Source organism: Lactuca serriola, chromosome 5 (assembly GCF_051521515.1).
Source record: "Lactuca serriola cultivar US96UC23 chromosome 5, Lser_US96UC23_V15, whole genome shotgun sequence".
Taxonomy (NCBI): domain Eukaryota; kingdom Viridiplantae; phylum Streptophyta; class Magnoliopsida; order Asterales; family Asteraceae; genus Lactuca; species Lactuca serriola.
Window position 1 is genome coordinate 148,719,622 of NC_136412.1, and position 9,598 is coordinate 148,729,219.

Sequence of the window (9,598 nt, forward strand, 5' to 3'; positions counted from 1 at the left end):
TCCGTTTGAGATAGGGAAGGCAATAATATTCTCAGTGAGGGGAGTTGGTCTTACAAGATGTGCAGGGTAAGAGGTTGGATCAATTTCGGTAATTTCAACATTACACTCAGTAACACCATTAGAGTTAGTAACACAGTATTCATCAATTAGACTCTGATTAATAAAAGAGTTACTGACAAACTTATTTTTGAAATTGTTTTTCATCTCATTCATGGAATAAAATTCAGATTCTTTTTCTTGTGATTGAAAAACTTTTTCAGCTTCTGCAAAATTACCCCCAAGAATTTTCTCACATGAATGTGGAATTTGAGCAGAAATAATATAATTAGCATTTTTGTGAGATTTTGCCTAAGTATGAAGCATAGTTTGTTCTTTGATCAAAAGATCTTTAACATTGTCAATTTCAGTAGACAAAAATGAGTTTGACAAACTAGTGATTCTAAGATTTTCCTGAGTGGACTCAATAATGTTATTTTTCATGGATATATCAGTTTCAAGAAGATCAATTTGATTTTGAAAATCTCTTATTGTTTGATTCTTCTTAGAATTAATAACACCCAAATACTCAAACATTTTGATTTTTTCATTCATTGAATAGGAAACAAAGTTTTTAACCTGATACATTGAAGAAGAGTCAGTGTTGTGCTTCCTGGAATTTTCAACAGCATCAGACATATTAGCATCAAATGTACTTGTGCCTTTTTCAGGAACATCCGTGTCTTCTATCTTTACCATTAGACACTTAACTTCATCATCTGATGACTCCTCATCAGTCTTCCATTTTTCTTCTTCAGCAACAAGAACTTTATGTTCCAAGTTCTCTGCTTTTAGCTTCTCAATCAGCTTGTTGTACTTCTGCTTCCAGTATTCATCCGAGCCTTGTTTTTTTTTGTTTACATTCCTTTGCAAAATGATCAGTGCTCCCACAGTTAAAGCACTGAGCCTTCTCTTTCTTATCAGTACCATGCTTTTTATCAGCTTCTGATCTTTTTGAAAACTTTCCACCCATCTTCTTCTGAAACTTTGAGAAGTTTCGGCCTGATTTCTCAAAGGTCTTTATAATCAAAGCTGCACTAGCCACAACCTTTTCAAGATCATCAGTGTCAGTTTTAGAGGAATCAGTGTCTGAATGGCTTTCAGTGTCTGAATCTGACACTAGCTTTTTGTTTGAGAACAAGGCTATAGATGATTCATGCTGAGAATCTTTCATCAGCTCCTTTCTTTGAAGCTTGGATTCCTCATAGTATCGAAGATTTCCATACAGACTTTGTAAGTCCATAGTGTTGATCTTCTCACTATTTTTCAGCACATCAACATGGTTCTCCCAACCTGCACCAAGAGAATTCAAAAACTTCTGCACTAGAACAGTTCTATGCTTCAACTGATCTAATCTCCGTAGATCATTAACAAGAGTATTGAATCTGTTAAAGGTTTGAGTCAAGGTTTCACCTTTCTTAGCAAAAAAATGTTCATACCTTCGGTTAAGATCATTTATTTGAGTAGCCTTGACTTCTTCAGTGCCTTCAAAAGATACTGTCAAAGTATCCGTCATCTCTTTTGCTGAGATGCAATTTTAAACAAGCCCAAAAATGTTGTATGGCAGAGCGTAGCTGATTACGGCACAAGCACGAACATCTAAACCATTTTTTCTTTTGTCATCTGCCGCCCAGTTTTCTCTAGGTGTTTTCTTCATGGCACCATCAGGAACGTTGTTTTTCAGAGGCTGATACATTGGGACATATGGACCCTTTTCGACAATGTCCAACATGTCTTCATCTACTGACTCTAAAGCATATAGAGCCTTTATTTTCCACATAGCAAAGTTTGTTTCATCAAAAGGAGGAATTTTAGCGGAAGGATGATTTGAAGAGTTCGACGAAGAAGAAGATGAAGCCATTTGTTTGATAAGAGAAACCTGCTCTGATACTAATTGAAAAGGCCTTTAGATCAATCAATTTATCAAACAATGACAGTAAATGAGAATAAGAAGAATTCACGAAGAAAAAATTTCAATAAGAAAGATAATCTCACAAAGAGATTATCGTGTGCACAAAGCAGCGATTAGGGTTTGTGAAAGGCGTAACCATTCACAAACCTATACAAGAGATTATATACTGTTATTCTAGACAATCCCTACAAATCAGGGATATGCCAGCTAACTAATTTACGCTAACTAGGGAAACAAGATAAATACAAAATCTGTTACAATGCACTGAATAAACTAAACACGCTGAGCTGCTCAAACGCTGATGCTGATACTTAGATATACGCTGATGCTGAGATTTATTTCAAACATCATCATATTTCAAGGTTTGACCTTACACCACGAAACTTGTTCTTTTTCTAATCATTAAAGGCTTGAGGTTTTGTGGAACTTTCACCATAAGAACCACCCTTTTGACGAGATTCCTCAGGGGAAACTATAGAAAAAGCAATTTTAACCGAAGGAAGTGGTTCAATAAGAAATATATGACTTTTAACTTGACTGAATGTATCATCCAGGCCAGATAAAAACTGCATCAGTCTCCTTAAATTTGAATGGTTACTAAACTGAGTTGAGGCTTCACATATACATTCAGCCAGGTTAACAAAACCATCATACTCTTTCCATAAAGCATCAAGTTTACCATAATATTCAAAAACAGTTTAACCACTTTGAGTTAGAGAATTAATCTTTTAGTGAATATTAAAAACAATTGAACGATCACTCTTTTGGTAAGCTTCATTCAATTTAGACCAAATATCATAAGCAATTTCAGCACAAGCATGATTAGCATAAAATCCAAGAATACACAACAGCATTGACATGTTCCCATTTATGAATTTTAGTTTCATTTGTAGTTTGTTTAGGAAAAGTTTTATCAATAAAGCCTAACATATTTATGATGGGATTTAGGTAAACAAACAAAAATAAAAACATTCAGTTTGCATGCAACCTGAATTGGATCTATGTTTTCTCTATTGAACCTATAACTAAGAAAATAAAAAAAAAACCAACAAACCCTAGGGTATTTTCAAAATCAGATAGAGAGGTTTTAGAATTACATACCTTTCTTGTAGGTATTTCATCCCAAAACGAGATGCCCCAAAATAACATTCAAGTTTGTGAGATATTTGATATACGGAGGATTAACTTTATGGGACCGTTCCTAATTTCCAAAGAAAATAAATATATATTGGTGGTGGTAGATTATGTATCTAAATGGGCGGAAGCATAAGCATTACCTTCTAATGATGCTTGTGTGGTGGTGCGCTTCCTTAAGAAGTTGTTTTCAAGATTTGGTGTTCCTAAGGCTATAATTAGTAATCGGGGAGCCCACTTTGCAAATGATCAACTGTCTAATTTGTTACAAAAATATGGTGTACACCATATATTTTCAACATAATACCATCCACAAACAAGTGGGTAAACTGAAGTTACAAACCGGGCATTGAAGCAAATATTGGAGCGATCGGTTGGAAATAATAGAAAAGAGTGGTCAGACAAGCTTGATGACGCACTTTGGGCATTTAGAACAACTTTTAAAACACCTATTGGTACTACACCATATAGTTTGGCTTATGGAAAGAATTGCCACTTGTCGGTTGAATTTGAGCATAAAGCATTTTGAACTTTGAAGCTATGTAATTTTGAACTAACCAAACTTCGTGCTAACCGATTGATGCAAATGAATGCCCTTGAGGAACTTAGAAACGAAGCATACATTAGCTGTTTAATATATAAAGACAAGACTAAGAAATGGCATGATGTAAGGTTAAAGGGTAATAAGGAGTTTGAAGAAGGGAAAAAAGTTCTTTTGTATAATTCAAGACGAAAGCTCTTTCTGGGAAAATTGCGCACTCATTGGTCCGACCCTTTTACAATCAAGCATGTCTATCCATACGGGGTGATTGAGCTATGAAGCAATCATGGGCCGACCATTAAAGTCAATGGGTATAGGGTCAAGAAATATGAAGAGGGAATGCTAAAGGATGAAGGACTAGAACAATGATTGGACTTGGAGAAAGCCGCTACAACGTAGAGTGGGAAGGAGTCCAGCTAAAGACTCCTAAAAAAGAAGTGCTTACGGGAGGCAACCTGCTATTTGAATTTTCTTTCTTTTTACCTTTTCCTTTTTGTTTTCTTTTTGTTTTATTTTTCTTTGGTGTGTTATTTGGATTTACACTCTACATCTTCATTTTAGCTTAAAATGATTGCTTGAGGACAAGCAAAGCTTAAGTGTGGGGTGTGGTGGAATAAATTTAAGTAAAACAAAAAATTTCATATAGAGTAAACGACTCGACGAGTCAATTACACAGACTCAACGAGTCCAGTTGAAAATTCATGGTTTTTTTTGCGAAATTGCGACCCTACTCGGCGAGTTGGTTTGCCTACTTGACGAGTCAGTTTTATAACCGGAAAAAATATAATTTTAAACTCTGTAAATTAGGGTTTTTACCCTAATAGGTAAAGTTTGTTCATTCCATTAGCCACCACAGCCCACTCAACAAGCAATTTTCTCTCAAGCAACCATCTTCCAATATCATGCTTTCTTCCAATTTCTTGCCAAAAGGTTAGTACTTTCACCCATAATTATGTTAAAGTTTTGATCTTTAGTAGTGTAATGGTCCTAATTTGTTAGAATCCCGATTTTTGAACTTGACATTAATTTTAGGGTTTTGATTTTTATCAATTTAGAGTGTTATAGTTGAATTTTTTGTGAATTAACACTTGGTATACAACCCTAGACAAACGCCTAAAACGAATTTTGAATATACATGGCTGATTTGTTCAGATTCAGGTCTGATTTTCACAGCAGTTCACCTGACATGGACCCGACGAGTCCATGCTGCAACTATCTAGATTTTTAATTTTTAATGTTTCTGTTGTCTTGTGGTTTTGTTTTGTGTTGATTTTTGCAGAAAATGTTCAGAGTAGGCCAAATCTCAAGGGGAAACTGATGGGAATTCCCTTGGTTTAATTTTCCACAAATCGGTTCAAAGCCAACTTTGGTTAGGTGGAAGAAGAAGCTCAAGACACTCAAGGGAAAGGATATTTACGTGCCAAATGAACTGAACTGGGAATGGATGGGTCAAGTGGGTTTAACAGACGCATATCCTTAGTTTACTAAGGTTTTTGTTCAAAATGGGATCTCAATTACTTGCAATGGCTGGAGGAGGTTGTTCCAAATTCAAGAACCAGTGTACCAGAAGCTTTGCCTAGAGTTCTTTGCCACGGTATCATTCCAGAGAGGGAATGATTTTTATAATCAAAATATTTTAACTTTCTGCCTTGGAGGTGAATACCGTGAATGCAGTATGGCAAAGTTAGGCTGGAGACTGGGCATCTATGATGAATCGGAGGTTATGACTGAAGCCTTTGGGATGTTTTTGGAAAATTGCCACAAAGATTTTCTGGAGGGAACAATTGGTGGAACTTGGTGGAATACAATAGCAAATAGAGTCTATATTCCTTCTACAACTCAAGAGGGGAGCATATGATCCCCCATTCATCGCTTAATTCACCGTTTGATTGCCAGCACCATAAACATGCGAAAAGATGATGACAACGTCCCGAACCTTGATGTGTTTTATTTGTGGTGCATTATAATGCCCAATACATTTTGCAATATCTCATATTGCTTAGCGAGGTATTTGGGAGAGAGAGCGGTGAAGAATAGGACAACTTCAAAAATAAATGGGGGAATGTTTGTTACTTGATTAGCAAGGTCATACAGGGTTACAGAAAGAGGAGTTAGAAGTATGTTAACTATGTTACATACACCTCTGTTTAGTTTTATGCTTTACAAGAGAGCAAGGATTGTTGAAGACTATGGTGGTGGTAACTTTGCCATCCCAGAGGATGATGATGTGATAGCTCCTGAACAGTCGGGTAGGCGAGTTAGACCGAGGTAAGGGAACGTTCAAGAAGACCCCCCGGTAATCCAAGTGGAAGATGAATTACCAATGGATTGGTACAATGTGGAGTTGAGACGGTATTAAGATGATATTAGGGAAGGTATAAACTACAATTATATGGCTCTTGCCCATATGATGAACCACATGCACATTCTGCCTATGGACGGACCCGAGTACTCGCATATTAGGAATTGGGAAGAAAGGGTCAACTCGAGAAGAAGTGGAGTTGGGGGGAGCGGAGATGGAGATGATGATGAGGAAGAAGATGATGATTAGTTTATCCTTTTTAATTTTATTAGTGTGGTTTGCTTTAAGACAATTTCTATTTTGGGTTGTTTTGTTTGTTTGGTTTAATATTTGAACAATTAGCAATTAGGATTTTTAGTTGTTTTTCTTTTTTTGTTACTTGTGTGTTGTTTAGATCTTTTCAGAATTAGGATGAGGGTATGAATGCAACAGTATAGAGCGTGAGGGAATAAAGTGAAGAGTCGGGTCTAGACGAGAAGATATGAGTTTTGAGTCTGATATCGAGTCGACGGTTAGAGGGGTTACAGATTACATTTTACTGAATGTAAACAAGTGGGAGTATTGCCTTAATATTCTCCTTAAATTCCAAAATGAACCTGAAGCAAAAAAAGAGTTTTTTTTCCATATATTGCTGACTCATCGAGTCCATATCCTCAACTCGGCGAGTCCAAGTTAAAAAACCCGATTATTCTTCCAGCTACGCTACAACTCAGCGAGTCCTCATATGCACTCGATGAGTCACTAATTCTTTTATTTTTCGAGTTCACAATTTGACCACATTTGATGTGGGCATTAATCATATTCTTTAAAGATTATTTCCTGAGTATTTCCATGTTTTTTTCTTCTATATTTTGAGCTGTCTACCACACGAGATTTGATGCCCAAGGCATGGATGAGCTGTTCTCATGCCGAAGTCAACTGAAGATGGAGCTTTACATGAAGACGATCAACCTCGCAACTACTATCCTAGGGGAGCTTCATCTAATTCTCTCTTTATTTTTTTCTTTATCATGCATAATATGCAATGGGGACATTGCATAAATTAAGTGTGGGTAGGGGTTGGTTACATTTAGTCAAATTTAGAATCATAGGTTAATTTTTAAAAAAAAAATATTCATAAAAATTACTAGGGTTTAATTTAGAAAGTTTTGGTAAAATCAATTAGGATTCATGCTAGTATTATGTTTGATGATTCTATGAGGGCCCTAATGTTTAGTTGAGCTTATACACGTTATAATGCATTTGTGGCCCCCTATATTCTAGTGAAATCATGGGACAAAAACACCACCTCGCTTAGTTTGAGGGACGCAACATGTTTAGCTTCGTGTACTTGAAATGTATCCATGAAGACTAGTACCTTTAACCAATAAGGGTTGAAGTTAAGCTCCCTTGCGTAAGCATGTGGGGATTGAGTGAAAAAAAAAATGAAAAAGTGATATAAAAAAGAGAGAATTTACCAAAAAGTTGGAAGAGTTTTGGAGGCATAAAAGAATAAAACTAAAGATCGAAATTTTGAAGAAATCAAAAAGTTGAAGATACCAAAAATCAAACAAAAAGGTGGCGAATTCAAGAAATCAAAGATCAAATGTTCAAGAAATTGAAGAATTCATAGAGCTCCATTGTGGTATCAAAAGTTGTAATTTTTCTAGATTATGTGTGCTTGGGTAGCTTAACCAAAAATACCTTGAGGTTAAGAGAGTTTTCTGCGGTTGGATTCGGAGGGATGCATAAAATGAGCGATGTTCAAAAGAAGTGGGTGAGTGTTTATGAGAATTGTAAGTATTTAGGATTTGGGGGGTCCTTAAGAAAATTTTAGACACAAATGCATGCGTTGCGGTCTTGGCATAATGGTTGGGTTTGATCAGGATTGTTTTATGTGGTATTAGTGTGTTAAAATTCAGTTTTGCTTCGGGGAAAGCAAAAGTCAAATGTGGGGTATTTTGATATGTGCATATTTAGTTATATATTTTGTCTAAAATCTTAATATTTTTGGCTAATTTGTCCTAATTATTGAACAAAAGGTACTTAATTGTGTTTAAATTGTATTTTCAGCCTAAAAGACATGCTCAGGTTAAAAAGAAAGCAAGATTAGTGAACGGAAGCTTGGGAAGTAAATAAAGAAGAAAATAAGCTAAAAGAGTAAAGCAATCGCCGAGTTGGCCATCGACTCGCCGAGTAGACACAAATATTCGCGAAACTTTGAAACCTTGCCGCCCACGGGATTTAAGTGACGAACTCGTCGATTCGATCTATGGGAGTCGACAAGTCGCCCCTGTTTTCAAAAAATTATATATATATGACATAATTGGCCGAGACAAAGACTTCTTTCGGATCCCTTGGCGACTTAGCTGCGATTGAAAGGTTATTGAAGCTCTGGAGTTCGAAGATTTACCCTAGAGTTCAATTCGAAAGAGATCGAAGGCAACATATACTCTCTTCTTGTTAATCTATTGCCCAAAACTATGTTTTTACTTATGAATTTAGTTTTTGAGATATTATTTGCTGTAAACATGAGCTAAAACTCATTACTTCTGTTTAGGGTTGATTAGCTTGTTAATATGAATTGATTTTATGGTATGGATTATTTGATTTGGTGAAAATTTAAACGATCCTTATGTGTTGATAATAACTATTTTCTGTTAATTATCAAGTGTATTAAGTTGCATAAACATCTTCTTAATTATTTGCTTCATATGATTTTTGTGAAAATAACATTATATGCTTTGTATTAGTGAATATGAACCTAGGATTAATAGAAAATAGGTAAGTTAATGTGTAAGCTTGTGTGATGAACAACCATACAAGATGTTGATTAAATTAGTCATTTAATTAGGTAAAACTACAAGTCTTACTTAACCCGAATCAAAATACTAGGAAATTCATTAGTTTAACAAATTGGCCATTGTTTAAATTAATTTGTTTTCTACGAATTAGTAATAGTGAACATGAGCCTAATCACATTAATGGGTAGCCAATGACAAAATAATCCATTGCACTTGCCATAAAATCAACTATAGAAACAAGTGAGTCGAACCTAAACATAAGTCTCTTTTATTATTGAATCTAGTTATCTTTAATTTCCTTAGCTATTAGTTGTTTTTGTTTAAGCAGTAGTTAATTATTAAGTTTCTAGTCTTGCAAAACTAGAGAAAACCCCTTCTTTTTATTGTTTGTTTAAATTAGGTAATTCTAGTATTTAGTTTAACTGTTACTGTTCCTGTGTTCGATACCCTTCTTGCTTCAATTATATTGCTAAACGATAGGTACACTGCCTTCCGTGTGTTTATTTGTGTTTGAAGTAATAGGAATAAAACTAGTGCATTTTACACACATCAAGCACTCTTACAAAATAAGCGCAACCTATTAACATGGATTATGATAGGGATATGAGATATGATCCCATGGGAAAGCCGAAAGACACGTTTGCATGACAAAATTGGCAAAATAATGTGGTGGATGGTCCCTTTTGATAAATGGACTTAGAAAAAAGTTTCCCCTGCAATAAAGGATACACTAATACAACATTTAGGGTTAAATTATTTATATAAGAATATTTTATATGGGTAGTTATGACTGGTTTTTACTTTGTTAACTTTTTTTTGTAGACAAAGTTTGATTTGGATCAGATGTACAGGGATCCAGACGCTCGTATGTTGTCAAAGAGTTTTCAAGC